General features: G+C 36.8%; 1 protein-coding gene and 1 non-coding gene across 2 annotated transcripts in view; one reads left to right on the top strand and one right to left on the bottom strand.

Annotated features, from left to right (window-relative positions):
* Nucleotides 1–20,660, bottom strand: part of LOC124167829 — a 264,122-nt gene that overhangs the window by 208,424 nt on the left and 35,038 nt on the right. The gene's annotated exons all lie outside the window — the stretch shown is intronic.
* Trnac-gca lies at nt 15,037–15,108 on the top strand. Its single transcript has one exon. It is a non-coding gene; the product is annotated as a tRNA-Cys (tRNA).

Below are 20,660 nucleotides of genomic sequence, written 5' to 3'. Positions count from 1 at the left end.
AGTCACTATTTACGTCAGTGAACGTGTCATATACAGCATATGCTGATATGTGTCTTCTATCCCTTTCTTCGATTAATGCAACCCAAGGACGTCTTTTGACGCTTCTCAGAGCTTGATAGGCAGTGACATAATTTCCAGATATAATGACAGGCACTCCCGATCGTAGAACGAATTTATTTTTCAAGCTTCTCTCGATAGGAAGTATTGTTTATTTTTTTTCTAACGGTGAATACTGACTCAGCTACACCTACATTTTTGTCTATTCCCCAAATTATTTCTCGAAATAAAAAAAATTCATGCATTATCATCTGTTTCAACTGCAGCACATTTCCGAGATATTTTTTATGGGGCTTGAAAATATTTGTTTTCTGACCTATAAACGTGAATAATGGTGAAATATAAGTTGCAAACCGGGATATGTTATGTATTGTGAATGCCATAAGTATTCTCCATTGTTTAAAGCACTGAGTTTACAGATTGGGATAATTTCATCATTTAAATAATTAAAAATGTGTTGATGGAAACTTTCGCGGAGTGGTGCAGCAAGTGTGGTAAGGTTTTCGGGTTGACCTCCGCGTCGATTCATCTTCATGTCGGCAGTTTCGCCGGCGTTGAGGCTGGAGTCTTCAGGTTCGAAGTGTTCGATGCAGGTTTTTTCCTGCCATATGCAGGCCTTGATTTTGGCTAGGTGCGTTCTGATTGGTCCGTTTGGGTAAGAGTCTCTTCCAGGCGTTTGAGAGCGAATAGCTGTCCTCCCTGTAGAATTTGGATGTTTTTGCCATTTCGATAGCCTATCGTATGAGTCGGGGTAAGCTATGCTTCTCTCTAGCGATGATTTTTGCATTTGCAAAGTCCACATTGTGTGTTGGCCCTTCCCATACGTGCTCCGCGATGGCGGATAATCCAAACTGTCCATTTTTGGTGGCCCTTAGGTGTTCTTGCATTCTGCATTCCATGGCGTCACGAAAATGAATCGACGCGGAGATCAACCCGAAAACCTTGCCACGCATGATTAAAAATGTATAAAACAATAAGATGTATTTCTAGACTTCCGATTAAGCCAATTCAGCCAAAGGTAGGTGGCGACGATATCTCTAGTATTTTCCTGGATATTGATGGGACCTCCTTAGAATTCCATTACCACGAATGAGGGGCCGTTAACCTGTCATCGCACGCCCACGAATACATTTCCCACGAATAACCGCCGTTCACAAAGAAAGCATCCGCTGCACACAGGTCTTTACCCTTTTTTTACCCAAACAAAACTTAACAAACATTCTCTTCACAATACCCGAAGGTTTACTCAGCAAAACACACGTCTCTTCTTCCTCACCGCCATCTAAAATGAAAACTTCCTTATAACTAGAGTCAAACGGCTTTCCCTTTTCCGCCCGTTATATTGATTCATTCATTCCTGCGATTACGCTTAGAACGAATAAATAATTTTAACATATTAAAAATCATGTTTCACAAACTAAAACAAAAATAATTTGTGCATAACTAGAACTAAAAAATTTTTTGCTGCAATAAATTAAATCCTCGATGTACAAAACCAAAATTATTTGATATGAATGTGGCATATATTACCAATTTAACCCATTTTACAGCACTTTGTATTTAATGTAATGCCGAAACGAATCGAAATATTAGATATTGATGACCTTCTTAGATTGAGGTCACATTTTGCGACAGATAGCTAGAACATATGAGAATGTAAAAATTACTTCATTAGACTAAAGAACCTCTCATTACTCGCCTTTAAAAAATTGAAAATTAAATTGAGTTTAATTTTGATGAAAAAATAATAAATTAGTGTCGCACCAATCCACAACATTTTTATAAAATTCTAATCAATGAACTAAAAATTAATTACCATTTTGAGTTTACGAGCGAAAATATGCCAAGAATAAAATCAAGTTAGAAAATACACAGATGCGACGTTCCATTTCCAGTCAGGAACCTCACTGATACAGTGCCCACACAGCTTGGACACGAGGGAGGAATAACAGTGTTCCTCGGCACGGCAGACATAAAATTTTCATTAGCTTTGTACGGAATATCAGGGTCTGGGATGAAACTGAATGAAACCAATACAGCATCGATCGAAAAAATTCTCGTGGGGAATAATTGAAGTAAAATCGATCAAATAAATAGAAAAGCAGGTAATTAATTGGATGGCAACCATTGCGATTTATTGATAACGATTCTGAGGAACTACAGATTTCCCCCATTATTCAAAGGATTGCATCTTGACATATTGTTTTTTTTACCAAATGCAGTTCGATATTCCCCTCTGCTTCTGCTTCTTCATTACTTCTGCCGAAAGTATCGTAATCGGAAAATATTTCATATTTTCATTAATAAATCAATAATTTGGACTCCACATTGCAATAGAAATTCATCTTCTCGTCGTTTCTATATAAGCTATAAGGTCGATGTATAGTACCACTGCTGAATTGAGTACTGAATTCAAATAATACATTTCTTTGTAAAGAATGACAAAGATTCTAATGTTTCCTATCAAGTATTAATACTATTTTTTATTTTATTTTTATTTCCAAACCACCGAATGCAGCTCATATCGGGCCATTTTATGACGGGGTATACAACAAATTTTAAAACTGCACGCATACAAGCCATGCTCTAGATAGGGGAAACCTACCCAGACGGGACTCGAACCCGCGACCTCTTCTCTGGCAGGCGAGAACTTCACACCCCGCCGCCACCGAGGCCGGAAAATTCATATATATGCATTATAGCCTTTCATATTATATCAGACGATACAGCGCAAATATAAGTTATGTTTTACTTTATTTTCATTTTTCATGCCCTTCGGCATAGCTCTGATAAATATACTCTCGTGATTAATAACACATGTGGTGGTGTACTATGATAAACTTCTCTTGCGATTGGGGCTTAATATTGATTTCTTTTAAAACAAGGTAATAACCAAAAGCTTCCGATATCTTTTTTCACCACAAGGACTTACAAATTAGAGCGGAGAAGAATAAATTCTATCCTTCTTTTCAGATTGTGGATACGTTTTACAACTGAAAAAGTCGTAGATATTAAGCGTTTCAAGGAGTTTTCTCCCTTTAAACGGACATTTCATGGAGGAATTTAATCGTCAGAAGAAAACTGGAGATCCTAAACTAAAAAGTTTTCCCGCTAAATCAAATCGCAACTTGAAGCTTGTACGGGTTGGAAGGGCTCCATATTATCAATAAAAGACACTTTGTTACTCCCATAATTTACGAAATTATTTTAAAAATTTCGACCGGTTTTGGCTGTTACACCATTCAGTACCTACAGAAAATATTAAAAAAATATGGTGAGGGCAAGTTTACACGTACAATGGTTGTTAATGGAGGATTGATTCAGAGTTGGGATTGGTAATTCCTGGAGGGGAAGGGGGGGAAACAAAGTTTGTCATTCTGGTTGTGGGGGTGGGGGATTTGGGATGGTGATGACTAATAAGGGGTATGGATTGGGAAAGGTTATGTCGTTAACAAGGCTTCCGTTTGAGGCTATCTCCTGAATTTCCAAGGCATATATTTTCTCCAATTGATAATGGTGTCACAATCGAAAGCGGTCGGAATTTTATAAATATATTGTGGAAGTAAAAAAGTGTATTTTATTGATAATAAGTTCCTGTGTTCATTCGATTTCCACCAGAAAATCAACTCCCAACCATGCCGCTGTGCGGTTTCGATTTTTAGCATCCTTCTCAAAACTAAGTAGTATCGACTTCCCATCGAAAATTCGCGCCCATCCACGGGATTACTAACGAGTCGAGAACTCCTGCCAAAGACTAGTTTCCATGGAAATATTAATTGATGGGGAAATGCGAGGTTGATGAAGTTTCATGATGAGGATGCAAGGAGGATGAGGACCATCCCTTCCGAATCGGCCAACCCCTTCTGGGTATATATACATAAATAACTAAGGCCCTGACAGGGAAGTAAACGCCCACGTATCTAGGGGGTTAAGGGCCCACTCTATACACACATCTTCAAAATTTCAAGTTGATAGAGCACCCTTTGAACGAGCATTACGTCAGCAAATGAAGAAAAAATCCGATAAGTGGAGCGCAAGTGATCCGTCCTGTCATGGGTATGAACTAATGCGAAAAGCTGAATGCTGAACCTAACTGAAGTGAAAGGAGACAATCCCGAAGACGCGACTCGACTGATTACATTTTACACTCAACTGACCTTTTAAATAAAACATAATTGCTACTCTTTTTAAATTTTCCAATCATATTTTAAGACCGGGCTCGTTTCTTTATTAGTGTTATTATTATTATTTACTTTTTCCTTTAAAGTTTCTTCAGTTTTCACTGAGTTGTTTTAGTGTAAAGAGCACGGGTTCTCACCAAGGTAACTCTCTACTATCGAATTGCGTTGAGAAATTTTCTCGTGATATGACACGTTGAAATTATTACAGCCTTTTGCAATTTGATGTATGTATTTAGATGAAGGTTGAGTATTTTGAAACTATTTTGTATAGGTTTTGGGATGATACCGGTAGCTGAGATGACAATTAGAGCTATATAAACCTGTTCCATATCCCATAATTTTAAGCAACAAACAAAGTATGCATTTCACTTGATAACGGATTTCCAATTAGTTTCACGTATAGAGGACTTTAAGAGGGGTTAATGGAGAAATTAAGGGGAAGAAAACTTTTATGGAAATGACCTGAGAAAACTTGGAAACAAGATAATCACTACTTTCAACTAATAATTCTATTTTCATTCTTACGGTCAGTACCCCTGTTAAAGTAACTTCATTTACCTATCCAATTTTCCGGAAAATAACCGTGGCTCTAAAATAACAGTGAAAAGGATTAAAATCCTCTAGTTCTACTTCTGACGTAAACGTAACCATCACAGGACGGCAAGTAGATTGGAAGAAATATTAATATTAAAGTTATCACACCTCAATATTTATCTCATACTTAATTTTATTAAAAAAAAACTTCCAAGATTGTCTTCAGCAAAAATTTGTACAGCAACCTATCCGAATATAAGATAAAATGCTCGGGTACGTAAGCACAAAAAAAACTTTTATACAAAGGTTAAGTGCTCACGGGCAGTAGACAATTTCAACTGGCGCTCAGCTTGAGGTTAAGATAAAAAGATTGATCCTACATATTCCAAATACAACTTCCTAGTCGAACAACGAAACTGCTATGTGCAACTTGATTTAGAGGTGAGTCTCATATCATTTTCATTAGTTATCATACTTAAAATGGCATTCACCAATAATTGACATGCTGTCGCAATAAAATACCATATGAGGTACTCCTCCCTACGACTGTCAATGGAATTCGCTAGTATTTCCTTATTTCTCCAGCATTATTTTCAAATAATTTAGAAAAAAATAGCTGAAAAGGTAGACAGAATCGTTGCCGTATTATGGTAGACCTTATCAAATCTAACGATTAAGGGAAAAAATTTAGGTTTCTTCATCTGACAACGAGCTTTCAGATTACACATTTGGGTAATGACTTAATTGGACCAAAATTCACGTCTGCTCACTGAGAAAAACCCACAGGCGTTGCGTGATGTGTCCCGAGTAGAAAAAACCCAGACTCAAAAATGCCTTTGATTAGCACGTCTCAGACTACTTCGCAAATTAGCGGATGTTAGCTTTGATGGCGTGATTCTGGAAAAAAAGAAACTATTTCCGACTTCCCTAAACGGACAAATAAATTCTTAAGAATTATTCCAGCTTAATTTTGAGACGCGATGTTAAATATAACAAAAAATCCTAATTGCCACAGATTTCTTTACTCATGGGTCCAGTCAATAGAAATTTCAACAGTATAAAACTGCATGAAATGGGCACGGAATGGTACCATAATTATCATCTACTACGGTTTGCTTTTTTTAAATTATTAGTACTGCAAATTTCCAGCCTATGATTCAGGATAGGTAAGAAAAAGTAATGATGGAATGTAAATAGACTGGAATCGCAAATTGATCCAAAAATAGGGAAATTAGTTGGAGCTGATAAGTAATTAAACTTTTATAAATCAACAATTCCATTCAGAATATAAATAATTCATCCTAGTCAACATGTTTCACAGTATTGCTAATCAGAGCGGTTATTTTTTTCATTCACTTACGTTGCCCTCATGAATGAAATTATACGTAAGTATAATTTAAGCATGTCGCCATATCGAATTATTCGGTGCGCAAACCCATTTTTGATGGTTGAAATATTCATTCATAACAAATTATTTGCATATTGCTTTAAGAAAAAATTAAGCAAAGTACTCACGCAGTTGTGCCTCAGTGCATTACCACCGTATAGCTCCCCTACCTTTTATACCTCAAAGAGCTTAGTCGACTGGAAATAGAGATTCACATTTTTTTATATTAACTTTGGCTTGATTCAAACGAACTTCTGCCAAGAAGCTATAAAATCAATCAAAGTTTTTTATTCCCCAGTGCTACCAAAGAGCTCTTTGCATTTTTTGTAAGCTCGTCCGAAACATGAAGCTCATTTCTTTTTTTTTAATTTCTACACAGACGATTGTCAAGTCACAGAAAATATTTCAAGCGCTAAAGGTACCGAAACGCGGGCCGAAGTTCTAATGAACGATGTTTATTAAACATCGACCAATGCTCCATAGCAATAAATGTCTACCTTTCAAGTTTTTACGCCACTTTACTTATTCTCCCACCAGTCATAAAATCGAATATAATAAAATCTTTGTACGCAGCAGAAAATTCAAGATGGACGAAAGCCAAAACTTGCAGGGAAAGATAATTTTCTCAATGATGGACGAGGAAGCATTGTGATAGCTGAGGCATTTCAATGATAATGCAAAACTTTTGTTAAGTTCAGAGACTTTTTAATACAAATCGACCGATTTCAACACTTTGTGGATTTTATTATTTTAGAAACCGTAAGAACTCATCTAATTGAAATTTATATTGCTATTTATTTTTCTCCAAAGGGGGTATTTTTCAGTTTCTATCATAGATTAACGAAACAAAATTAATATGGCAGTCTAATTAATTAATAAAATAATTAATAGGATGTAATTGTCAATTTTTTCTGAAAAAAAAACGTGAAAACATGAATGTAAAAAAATGTAATGAAAAAATTTCACAAAAAAAAACAATTATTCCATTATCAAAAATCAGGAATATGGGAGTGCTGGAACCCTAGTTATGAGAAGGCTCGGCTTATTTGAAGATGATATAGCGGCATTCAGAGAGTAACAGTAAATAAGAAAACACGGATCATCCTCAAAGCTTCTCCACTTGAACTCTATATCCACGGTCAACAGCTACCCCGTGTGAATGGGAGAGGAAGGAAGTGTATTTGTACGCCACTTTAAGTTCATCGCTCCTGAATTTTCCCAGGACCCCTTGATACGAATAGCCTCACTCGGAATAAGGGGAGAATAAGAACTTCCTGATGCTCTGATTAAAAGAATGAATCGATTCATGGAACGCTTCCTCTCACGAAACGCCTCGCAAAATGTGTGGAGAAACGAGCATGGGAGTGAAAGAAGAATCTGAATCGTAAATGCACGATAATATGCACCAGATCTTCAACTCCGGCCCGTTAAGTGATCGTTTGAAAATTCCACTCAAAATACCCGTTACCACGGCGGTTGCTAAGCCGCCATTGTTGCACTAAAACGTCGGCTTAACCAACGCCACCTAAAGTAAAAGGCCTGATGACTTCGCCGTGACGTCATGACGCGTCATCACGTGGCGGCCGATATCGCCTGCAGAGGCATTACTCGATAGACGATGGAGAAAACGCACTTCAGAGGAAAATCGACAGCTATGCAGGATTATATTCATTGGGATCGAGGAAACTGTCATTCAGAAAGAACAATTGCAGTGTTGTACGCTAAAAATTGCAATAATTCCATCGACAATCACAATGCCCTTTCACTTCCATCATATATACAACCTCTTGCAAGCAACTCAAATAACCAGCTTTTGAAATTGATTCTGACATGAGCTGGAGGTGAAGTAGAATGCTTCAGTAGACCAATGAAAATATTTTTAAACCAGTAAACTTGTCTTAGAAGTAATTAACGGGATAGGCTTAACTGCCTTATTCTTTCAACCTCATTAAAATTCACATGCAATGCAGTAAAACTCATTTTTAATGCTTCAAAATTATTTAATCAGAGATTTTTTCACTTTATCAGGGTAACAAATTTCCTGATGAATCCAGGCAACCAGGCTCTCCATTTACTAATCAAAAACATTATTGAAAAGACGGGTTAGAGATAATACATACATACATTATACACGTACAAATTTTGGAGGCTACATAAAAATGCTGTTAACGTTTTTGAAAGCCATCACATACTCAAACATCAAAAACATCCTCAAACAGAAATGGCATTCGTGATGGAGGAAAAAGATATATCTCCCATTTCCATTTCAACTTCGAGCAGTGAAATAGCAAACATTTGAATAGATACTTACACAAATCCCACAGATAACTTCAGAAATACAACGACCACGCCACCAACAACGGTTCGTAACAATAGTTTCATCAGAAACATTGGTCGACAGTAGATCAATAGTATGTTTCATGCCCTTTCATTTACTCTCCTAAATTTAGTGTTGACGCTAGAAACGCATAAAACAGCACAAACATTTCTCCATAAAAATATTTACTTAAAAAACAACAAATATATAAAATAATATACATATTTTCCATTAGCGAATAATTCCAGCCAAATCCTGATTATTCCGTGATTCCGTAATAGCAATGGAATGAATTCTGAGCCAAAATACAACTGTTATTTAATAGAAGCACAATGAACCATTCTATATTAAGCGAATATCAACAGCAATAAGTCACACCTAACATCATCAATGGTCAACAACTTGGGTTCTAATCATGCGCAGAAGAAATGGCGCAGCGATGGGGGAGTTTTGGGGGATAAACCCCCCCCCCCAGAGCTCAGAGAAATTTTAAGTTCATTCCATTTTACTTGTTTGGATCAGTCTTACTAATAGAATAGTGTTAGGGTTCATCAAATATCCCTTAGAAAGCCGTAAAACTCGCCATTTTGAACCATTATTCTTAAAAAATTTCTGGAGGAGGGCCCCCGCAACTACTGCTTACCCTGGTGGGTATGCAATACCCCTACACCCGTAATTATTAGTTACCCTAAAACCCCCCCAGGCCTTAATTCTTCGCTGCGCCCCTGCGCAGAAGTTCTTCGATTTCTTCAACATTTTAACGCAATTCTATTTACTTCGATTGGGATGACATATATGAGTGAAATATGACAAATCTGAAATTTACCGAAGATTCTACCCAGTGTATGGGGAATTCACGACCGAAAGTAAGTGTTATCGTATATTTCCCCAGCTTATGAGAACCGAGTTACGTGTGGAAGGGAGACAACATCTAATAATTCTTTTTGCTGATTACAGCCGGCGGTTAAATAAGAAAAGCGCAGGACCGTGGCACACCTAAGCGCAATATCACGAGAACTCCTCCGACCATGCCGGAAGATTGCAAGAAATTCTCCTCCAGCGCTGTGGTAGCAAAAAACGTAAACTTGAACGAGGGCAGCCACATAAAAAAGTTTACCGGAGGTAAAAAAAACTTGGGCAGTTGAGGATGTGGAAATACAGATACAAACGAAAAATAAAAAAGGAAGGAAAGGTGAGACTCTGCTATGTGCGCAAGCTCTTTCAGCCGCAAAATATACCTCAAAATATCTTAAATAACGTCTCTCAGTACAAGTAGGTTAAAAAGCTTATTATACATGAAAGGGGATAAGAGAAATACGTTCCCATAGTTTTTCATTATGTTTTCTACTTACTTTTGTGGGAAACAGCAGATAAATAAACTCTATATAAATGTACAGAATGAGATATTTGAAGAAATCTGAGTAGGGTAAGTAAAAGGAGAAGAATGTAGAGATGAGCAGATGACAAATAGTCCTATATAAACTGCACCACATCCTTAAACGATGGACCGATTACGAATTTCTACCTATTTCAATCCCAAATCACCCACATCGAAAATGATTTTATTGATAAAAAAAATATATTTCAAAGAACCTTTACGACAAATAATTACCATGAGGGTATCACATTGCGCACTGCTCTGGCGAAGTTGATGCCAAGGTGTTTTGCAATCACCAAAAAGCTTTATTTCTGAACATTAAATTTCATAAGGAGTAGTTTAGCTCCGAACAAAAGCCACAATTCGAAAAATATGTGCTTATGTACGTACGTAGGACGTAGTATACATATCTTCTGAGCAAATATCAAATTTTTATTTTCATTCTTAAAATATTTTTGACGCTAAAGTTAACTTGATTTCATTAATGCATATCCGAAAATAGTACAATGCGGTAAAACCCTGATTATTCCGTGATTTCAAATAGTAATGAACTTGAGACCGCTATATATGGTGAATGACCATGCGAATGATAATGCTGAATGATCATGCCATCATTCACGGGATCATGCGGGCAAAATAGAACATGTTCTAATTTTCACTGAATGATCACGCGCATGACGGTTCATTCGCGAATTTTTCCACTATACACGGCGAATGATTTCATTCGCATGATCATTCACCGTACATAGCGGCCTTTACAAATTAATCCCAAGCCTAAATACAGCAGTGGTATTTATTAAATGCTGGGCACATTAAGCCGTGCAGCAGTAAGCGAATATCAATAGCAGTAAACCCAACATCATCGATCATACCCGCACATACAGCGGGATAACAATCACCGCGAGTATGAAGGTCAGTCCAATGACCGTTACATACGCGGTGGTGCACGTTTACAGGTGTTTGAATAAAGGAATTAATCCTTCAGCTTTTGAAGTACCAACTTGAATCCCATTCTGGGTATGATGCCTATAGAGAAATTGAAAATTTTTATCGACCCATCACTTACTTTGCACTCTGTGATGATAATGGCCAAGCATAAAGAATGAGGAAAAATTGGAAACTTAAATCTCCAGACCTTCAAATAAATGAGAAAATATCGAGAATTTTTTTCGTTTTCTCGAAAAATTAAATAAAAACAGAAGTAGGATGCCGAGAAACAAGGGAGCAAAAATAGACCGATCAATGAACAGATGAGATGCGGCATTATGCCTGTAAGGATAAAGGATTACAGAAAAAATCACAGAATCAACCTACGTCCAAGGTCAAGCATTAATAAACGGGCAATTTACACTCCTACTCGAGCTTACAGCATGCCGACATTTAAAAGACACAGGAAGGGAGGACTCAATTACGATTTTGACACGGTAGCAACAATATACCTGACTCTGGCAGACCGTATTTCTTCCATGATATTTGCAACTGATTGACAGAGAAGCATTGCTTTTTTCAAAGAGCTCGTTATCGATTGGGATATTAATTAAGACATTTTCCATTGCCCCCACCATTCCTTAACTATTCCTTCCTTTTTATCGTACGTGGCATATATTCCGACCCTCTTTCGTCACTTCCGCCGAAATCAAACTCAATTAAAATTAAGAAATTCCGCTACTTAAAGTCGATAATTTGCAATCAAAACAAAATTTGCTTTCATTCTACATAAAAAATGGCTTTGTACGCGATCACGCGCACTGGAGCAAAAACATAAAAACCAAAGGATAAAATAAATAATAAATACTTCGGAAGAAGGGAAATTGGTAGATTCGTGTTCTATTTCCGGTCGAATATGGAAAATTTTTCGCCGTGGCTTCCTTTTTTTGTGTTTATATAACCTCTGGTTAATATTTTTGGCCAGTTCTAGCCACAAAAATGGACTTCCCTACAGCAATTTCACGATATTGTACTTAGAAATCGGAAAATTAAGTGTCTCATGCGATAATGCTAACAAAAAAAGTTTAGTCTGCAATAAAAAATAGAGTGGTCGTCTGGACAAAAACCGATACAATTTGCCTCAACGCAAATTCAAATTATCTAAGCTATCCTAACAGTTGTGTCCAATAGCTGGAAAAGTTTCGAAATAAAAGCATATCCATTGAACAATCTGCAGGATGAGTGTTCGTGACTTTAAAGTGAATAAGATGACTTTCACTTTACATACTCAAGTATGCAACTAAGAAGGCAGAAAGTTAGTATTTTTTAAACAGTATATTAAAAAGTTGAAAATAAGTAAGTAGTTGCCTTAAATGATATATTCACGGTTTAATCTCTTCAGAGCAGATTTTGGAGAGAGTGGACGAAAGCAAGATAAGAAGCATAAAAAGATTTTTTTCCGAGAAATATTGGTGCTTGAACGGGGAAATCCCTTGGAACTGAATACCAAGGGGAAATCTGCCAATCGAGGAGGAAAATAACAGACCTCAACGCAACCTAGAGAAGGGGGACCCCGAACCGCGAAAGATTCGATGAGCAAAAAACAGACTGCTGCGATAAGATAATTTTTTCCATTATGTCAATGCTTAAGAGAAGGAATAAATAGCCCGCTGACGCAAAGTCTTCGGCTTGGTTTCACGAATACTTTTCACTCGCAACCTCGCAGCAAAACATGCTTGTAAGCAGATTCCACCTAAAAGGAAGTAAAGGAACATTTCCGATATGCCCTTCTAATCAAACTATAGCCACCATTGGGATTTGAAAACAAATTTACTTGGAAATTGTCAAAAATCCTGCATTACTGATTGTACAGTTTGTGATGAGGTTGCGTATGTACTCGTAGAAAAATTGTACACTTACTACAGCTGGAACGTAAAAGCCGTATTCGACTATTTTTAAGTAATTAAATGAAACAAAAATGAAAACCACCGTTTTGAGAAAAAAAATTATGCAATTTTTCGCGAAAAAACAGTAACAGTAAAAATATTTCACACCCATAGGACCGTACAACTTTCAGGTTGTTAGCTAACACTACAATGCAGTAGATGATTCGTCGAAATACGACAAAAATAACGTAAAAATTAAAAATCACTTTAATTTTTTTAACCAAATTGGCGTATGCATGAGCAAATTTGGATCAGACTCACGAAAACATTCTTTGAATTGACAGAAACAAGAAAAACTAAGCGACTTTTCAACTTTTTTTTAGTTTTACCCACTTCCTGAGAGTGATACCAAAGAGTAGTGACTTCCAGGAAATTATAATTAAAAAGTTGGTAAATAACAGAGCCGATGAACGTTTTCATTTATAATTAAACCCCGGGGAGTGAAATTTCATCGACAGTTAATTAATTTCACCTTTCAGACAGTTAAATTACAATTCTTGGGAGTAATTCCTTCACAAACGCAGCCCGTGCAAGACTTTTTTGCGATCTTTAACATCCTGGAATTGCAAGGATTTCTTGCTATAATGAGTCGAACTACACTTAATTCCATCTTAATTGATAAATGCTGTGCTGAAAATGAAGTAACTCCAATAAGTACAAAGAAAATTTTAATCATCCTACACTAAATTACGCGAGCAAAACAGATTTCCTCGTCTACCAAGAGCGTACTCCGAAAATCAATAACGCGCGCGAGGTAATTATAGCTCCCGCTTATATTTTCCAGCCCATTCCAACTCCACATGGTAAATAATGTCGTACAAGTAAGGTGAAGGAATCTTGTGAGTTTGATGACCGAATAATTGATTCTGCATAGGACGTTGTATTCTTAGCAAAAAAACTCATTCTAGCCACACTCGCGAAGAGGTGGTATGTGCGAAATTTATTATTATAGCATCTTACTACGAATGGCATTCTAGTGAAATCTCATTTCCACACCAAATTCCATAAGGTGAAGAGTTTCAGCATGTTTCATGGATTAATAGAATAGCTAATGCTGTTATATTAAATAAACTTGACACGTTTTTAATTATTACTCTCACTTTACAATATAACACAAATTTTTATTTTATCATTTCCAATCATAGTCAATATTGTTGTGTAATTTTCAAATTTATTTGTGATATTGAGATTTTCAGGGAACGCAGAGCACACGATTTTTTCAACAATTTTTTAGTATCATATATAAAAATTTCATCTCCAGGAATATGTAAAGAGGTAAAAGTTTCATTTTGGGATATAGTTTCAAATTTAGGCAGAAGACGATTCTAAGCACCGCTATTTTTTTTTTATCACAGCATTTCTTTAACAGCAGTCTTTAAAAAAAATAATAAGGGGCTTAAATGTACCAAATACGGGTCACCTATCATGTCATTATTGTTTTTATCTTTCCTTATAGGATTACGCTTCAATAAACCATACTCTTGCCACACTGAAGATCTATACTAAATGAGAACTACTATTGGGATTATCTATACCATTTGGGATCAGTTGAATCATTCATTTTTTTGAGCCACTAAAAAAATCTCGCCTTTATCTGTAAGCCTTATTTGTACTATCTATCCCAGTCAAGGCCCACACAGTGAGACAAATATACTCGTTTTAAATCCTACGCAAAACTACCTGAAATTGTGCCATTGAAAAAATTATTCTTTGAGATCAAATAATATATGGGCATAACGCTCAGTTGATTGATTGGAGGGTCCCAGATTCAAATTCCGGGTGAAGTCTGGGACACCCACAATAAAATTCTCGCATTAAGAGTTGACCCAGGAAAAATGAATGGCCCACCTACATTGAATAAATGATATTTACAGCCCTTGCCTTAGACCGGCGTGATCCTTACCCTCACCTCTACAAACCAACCGTCTCGTTGACCTTCTCGTTGATAGTCATGGGCGGACTTTTGGGGGGCCAGGAGGCGTCTGAACCCCCAACTTAACCCATTTCCGCCCACCGTAACATATGGCTTCATTCTACCATTCTGAGCAAACGACGAAGAAAACCCGCACTTCCTGTAGCTGTCACAAATACGTTGTCAATTTTGAAATGGCTTAATCCACTTATTAGTTTATTTTTGCAGCCGGTTGAAATTAGCTCACCGGACGTAACAGGCGGGTGCCAAACGCTTACTTATTACCCTAAGCGCTTAATAACGTAACGTTAAAAGACTAATCAAGCGGGAGTAATATGTACTTTCCAGCTGGGGACAATTCCAAGTTTGTTCAGATAAAGCTTATCACCATCACATTGGGGGTATAGCTCAGTGGTAGAGCATTCGACTGCAGATCGAGAGGTCCCCGGTTCAAACCCGGGTGCCCCCTCATTTTTTTGTAGACAAATTTCGCTGGTCAACATCGATAAAAGGCATGTTTTTCGAACATATTGCCCCAAGAATTATCATGACCATAAATACTCCACACATGATTCTTCACTCCCATGGTTCCATTGATTACCACCAGTCGCAATAAATAGAGGCGTCCCAGTCGGTAGGATACAGGTAAACATACGTATTAGCCTGCAAGATATGCATTACGCGTTGTATGTAATCTTGTATTGCGCAAAATCAAGCTCAGTTAATTAATATCAAGCTTAATTTCATATCTAATAATTAAAAAGACGCAGGTAAACATTTATGAGTACCATGTAGTCCATTCAAAACATACGTATTAGCCCGCACTGGTCTGAAAATATGGTCCAGTGGTTAAAGTACTGGATTTCCATAGTAATATAAACTCTATGATCATGACTTTCCTGGACACCGCTGAATTTCAAAATCTCCTTTCCCTCTTCAAATATGCCCGATCCAATTCCCCTTCAAAAATTGTCATAGATTCGTTAATCCTGTTCATTAAGCGGTTATGGTCGCGAATTTGTTGTCTATAAAAAAAAAACGCTTTCGATGTACTCCCACGAGAAAAAGCCTAAAGGTGTGAGATGTGGCATCTTCCATATGAATTACTGAAACTGCACCATTCTTTTACGATAACCGCGTGTTAGGCAGGGAGCCACCTTAGTGATACACTCACTGAATGACTTCTTTTCCCTCCATCATTCACCTCCCCGCTCGATGAAATTCCCTTCTCGCAGTCTATTCACTCTACTTCTGCCTCGACACGACTGGAAATCGAAAAAGGCGCGTTCCTAGATGCCCTTTTTAAGGTTTCTCCTCATTCCAATGGGCTCCTTCCTCCCTTTCCGTAAGTATCTCACTCTCGCTGCCTTCCAATAAACCAAAACCAGAAACTCAAGCTCGAGACATCCACACCAGATGAACTCAACGATTGAATAAGAATGAGCTAGATAGTAGCAAGAGTTACGATCGATACAATGCGGCACAGAGTATTAAATAATAGGTAAAGTACAATATACCTCGAGAACGGCTAAACCCATTTGCATGATATTTGGTTTTTGGGATTCGTCTGAGCCTCGGATAACAGAATAAACATTATTGCTGCTCCCTTTGGGCTATTTTCACGAGATTTTGAGCGTCAGTCAAGCATCTGTGTAGCGTTGGAACATACTTGGACCTAAATAATTTTTTTACGGTTAAAATACCAGGAGGCCAACAACGGAATGCATAAAATTTTGACTTTACTTACTGCTTTATAAGACCAGAATGACTACAATTTCCTAAGTAAAGCATAAAAATTAGAAAATTCGTAGAAAAAAATCCTCTTACATATACCGCGGTCTGCCTCACGTAAACTGAATAAAGATTGAATAATGTCTGAATAATGTCTTTCTTACAAGCCATTGTAACACTTATTATTGTAGTTTTATTGAATATTTCCTTATTTCATTATAATAAATCAAAAATTATTCTTATTCGGCGGTACGAATTTTTACGGGTCAGCTAGTCAAATACATAATTAAAAATATAATACGCAGTAAAAATTATGAAAGCAGTGAGGATTGGCACAAAATATTATTATATAATCCTAATTAACACCAAAGCTTTATTCTCCGAGTGATTAAAAGCTTATTTTATAATTTTTAGTGAATTTTATAAATTTTTGAAAAAACCGGGCTTTTAGTTTTCAAATTTTATTTATATCCTCCACGTTTTTAGTGGTTAAATATGTATTCAATTGAACCAGAGCTGTTCATGAAATTTCTATCAAAACTTTTTTAACTATCGCCAACTATTGAAAAAACTTAAAACTATTTTTCCATTAGGAACTTAAGTTACTTTATTAGAGCATAATGGAACAAAATTTTAAATGCCTGATATTTAATTTAAGTATTGTCCTCAGCTGTGCAAAATTTCAAGCTTATCCGAAAATGGGAAGTAGGTTGAAAATCAACCACAAGATCCCATTCATGAAACGGAGAAACAGACGAAGCAAGTTAAGAAAAATCGCGTAGTAAAAATAGTTCCAATCAGGCACAGGGCACGAAGCAAGGAAAACATACCTATACACCTCTCACCGACGGACAGTAACGGGCACATAAATGTGCAATGACTCCTTAAAGAGATGCGGCTTTAGGTGAAGCGTTGCCCGGAGACAACTTCATTCTTTGCTATTTACTGTGCATGCATTTTAGAGATGGATTTCAAGGAACTGAAAGAATTCCTTTATGCTGCCATATCGATCCGAATAAAATAAGATGCATTCACTTCCGCAGGTTAACTCTCCATAAATGCTCAAGTTTTTTCCGATTTTTTGTGTATAAATGTTGGTCGTATAAATCAGTCAGGGCACAGTTCCCAATTCTCAGACCGGTTGTAATTTCCGCTTACATGAAGTTCGATTCTTAAACGAAAGAAATTCCTTGTGTTAGGGAATACAAAACTGTCTCTTAAAGGATTCCGAAAGCAGAGGTTCCTCTGCACCTACATTAGCTTTTACCCATCATAACACTCTAGATAAAAAATATCTTATAAATGGAGTGTATTACCATAGAGTAAGTATATTCTATGGTATTACCTAAACACTTCTAACTATATATTTGTAAAAATATTTTGAGAAAAATTTGAATTTTTGTATTACCTAGCCATGCAGATTTACAATTGCGGCCCTCTAAAATGAAACTGTCGGTCCCAACTCCGTGGGATCTATCATTTCCACTCCTAACAGCCTTTGCCGCACGCCGTAAATACGCTATTCATAGTAATTCCATATTTTGATTCTACTTATCACCTTTCTATCGTCTAAGGGATTAAAGGTAAAGAATGCAACAGCACATATGAAAGCTAACGAAGGGAAAATCGGATCAGAATATTTAAGGGTGAAAAATGTTGGGAAGGATAACGACCTAAATATTTGCCAATTAGGCTATAATGAGGAGCCCCGGAATACTCACATTTTCAATTAATGAGGTTATGTTAGGTACGTGAGCGGGAAAGGAGAAAATAATAAGCTGGAAGTGCGGGATTAGGATGTATTTTGAGATAAATAACTAAACTCGTTCGAAGAAACAGATGATCACGCTTTCATCAAAAACTTACTTCAACCATTTTACCTCAGGAACTGCCAAACAAAACGCCTAGTTATAGTCACTGCTGTTTAAAATTAAACACAAGTCATATAATCACGATAAAAATGGTCCTTTTAAGCATAATTCTCCATGCCATCCTCCACGTGTAGCTAAGATTCAGCAAAACATCTTATTGAAATCACAAAAATAAACTTTCGAGGCATGCATGGTTAAAGTAGTAAACCTCGAAGAAGGTAAAAAATAAAAGGCAATAACACTGATTGAAGAAAAACTTCTTTTCAATCCAATAGATAAACTATGTTTGAGAGGATAAAACATCCATTCAAAAAACCTGATCAAAGTCTGAGAACCTCCGTAAAAATGCTAAAGACTAAGATATTTTTTAGAACTGGAGCAAAATGATCAGCATATAAGAAATAACATACAATGGTATGGGAAATGCTGATTCCTGTGTAACAATAAAGGATAAAAAATAAAAATACAATTATCAATGAGATAAAAAGTGATCTTTCCAGCGTTAAACTTTCGCGAATGATTGGAACATAATGGGTAAAGGAATTTTTGCTCATGAAAACAATTGAGTGTACTTGTTGCACGCTGGACCACAAGATGTGTAAAGATGCTTTAAAAAAACACGAGGAAAGCAAAATATTCTCTCCTTGAGATACATAGAGGAAATTGTAGCATACGTAGGCGACTGATGACGTAAAAATGCATTTAAATTTGAAGCAGACGTCATTCCTCAGGATTATTTACAACAATACAGCGAGACGCAAACAGTCATAAAGTCATATTATTCAGAAAGCTATTCTCTCTTTACCTCTTCATTCATCTTTTTCATTTCCTCGATAGGGGATATATATTTCCTAATAAATCCGTATTATGACGGTCCTTTCTCTTCCGTTGATTTATTTTCTTCATCATCAATAAACGCGTCTTCCTCCGCATTCGATGCATAATTCATTAGCGGCCTCCAAACCCAATACAAACCCAGCTAGAAATTGAAAGCTATGAGCTGTAATAAAGTTTAAGAGCAGTATTTTGTTCGTCGAAAAAGCGGGGTAAGAGTCAAAATTAAACATTTGAGATGCTTTAATATCCGCTCGGAATAAAGAATACCGCGAAGGTAAACGACGCACATTAAAAAAAAAGAAAAAAGTTATTTTTTTTTTGTATTTTACAAGATGCCTGCCGCCTTCCTAAGAATGGAAACGAAAAACCTAATACACAACGATTTTACTTGTCATAACTTAGCTTCAGGGGTGGGCAGTATTTTAAATACAATTATTTTAAAATTCGTACCTGAAATACATTCGTAATTTGTACTTGGTATTTAAAATACACGACCTCATTGTATCTTGTAATTTGCATTTCAAATACAGATTTTTGTTATTTTTCCATTATAAAATAAAAAATGCATTTGTAAAATGCTTTTGAAGTCGCTCTGATAACACAACTGTAACATAATGATTCAGGTATGACTTCGTTTTCGTTAGAATCGTTTTCTTCATGTTTGCAACTATCCATCGCGTGCCGAGGAGGCTATATTTTTTTCATATCATTTACTTTTCATTAAAATGTATTTTGTATTTTATAAGGTATTTAAAACACCATTTTGTAGTTTAGTTGCCAAAACCATAGGTATACCTATGGTATAAGTCATAGGTATTTTGCATTTTGTATTTCAAATACGGCGCGGCCCACCAACCTTGTGGTGGTCCAAGTTTACATGCCCACTAGCAATCATAGGGAGGAAGAAGTAGATGAGGTGTATGAACAGCAATTAGAGACACACCGGGTACGAAAAATCTGGTAGTAATGGGGGACTGGAACGCCTTAGTCGGGGAAGGCAGGGATGGAAACGAAATAGGAGATTTTGGTCTAGGAAAACGGAACGACAGGGGAGAGAAAGCAGCAGAATTTTGTAGGAGAAACAAATTATTTATCACAAACACGTGGTTCAATCATCATAAAGGGCGAAGGTACACGTGGAAAAGTCCAGGGGATGCGGGGAGATATCAAATAGACTACATTATGGTAAGACAGAGGTTTAGGAATAGTGTGAAAAACTCGCGCAGCTTCCCTGCAGCGGATGCGGATTCGGACCACAATCTAGTGCTCATGAAATGCAACGTAAGATTCAAAAGACTTATAAGAGTTAGGAAGACGAAGAAATGGAACGTAGAAGCCCTGAAAGGGAGCATGAGGAGAGAATATCAGGAACTAGTGGACATTAGTATGCGGGACATTGACAGCACCAAGACTGTCGAGGAAAGATGGGATAATATTAAAACGGGAATAGTCAAAGCGGCGGAGAAGTCAATTGGCTACGTGGACAGTAGAAGGATAAAGAAGCCGTGGATAACGGAGGCAATGGTAAAAGAAATGGAGGAGAGAAGGAAGTGGAAGAACGTGGACACAGAACAGGGCAAAA

This window comes from Ischnura elegans, chromosome 11 (genome assembly GCF_921293095.1).
Source record: "Ischnura elegans chromosome 11, ioIscEleg1.1, whole genome shotgun sequence".
Lineage (NCBI taxonomy): Eukaryota > Metazoa > Arthropoda > Insecta > Odonata > Coenagrionidae > Ischnura > Ischnura elegans.
Note: the sequence above shows the minus strand (reverse complement) of the source record. Positions and strands in the feature narration are given on the sequence as shown.